Genomic DNA, 423 nt, shown 5'->3' on the forward strand with positions numbered 1-423 from the left:
CCGGGGCCCGGCTCCGCCTCCGCCGCCGCCCCGGCCCCGCCGCACGCCCGGCCGGCATCCCCGCGGGGAGAGCCCCGGGAGCGGCCCGGAGGAGGGGGTGGGGGGGGGATAGAGGAGCATCGCCACCCCCCGCCGCTGCGACGGGAGGTCCCGGTGGCGGCGGGGAGGGACAGTCCCATCCCGGGCAGGTTTGGAAGCGGCCGGGGTCGCACGCCGTCCTTCGGGAAGGACGGAGAGAAAAACGGGCGTTAAACCCCGCCGCGGCCAAAGCTTCACCTCGGCCAAAGCTTAACCTCCAGGCGGTCCAGCTGACCCGGCCCGAAGACCCCGAGTTTCCTCCAAATTTGGTGGGGAAACAACCGCGCAGACTTGACTTATAAAAGAGGCAGAGGGGTGAGTAGAAAGCATCCGAAGCGAGAGCCT

The sequence above is a fragment of the Calidris pugnax genome, unplaced genomic scaffold, assembly GCF_001431845.1.
Source record: "Calidris pugnax isolate Ruff unplaced genomic scaffold, ASM143184v1 scaffold65, whole genome shotgun sequence".
Taxonomy (NCBI): Eukaryota; Metazoa; Chordata; class Aves; order Charadriiformes; family Scolopacidae; genus Calidris; species Calidris pugnax.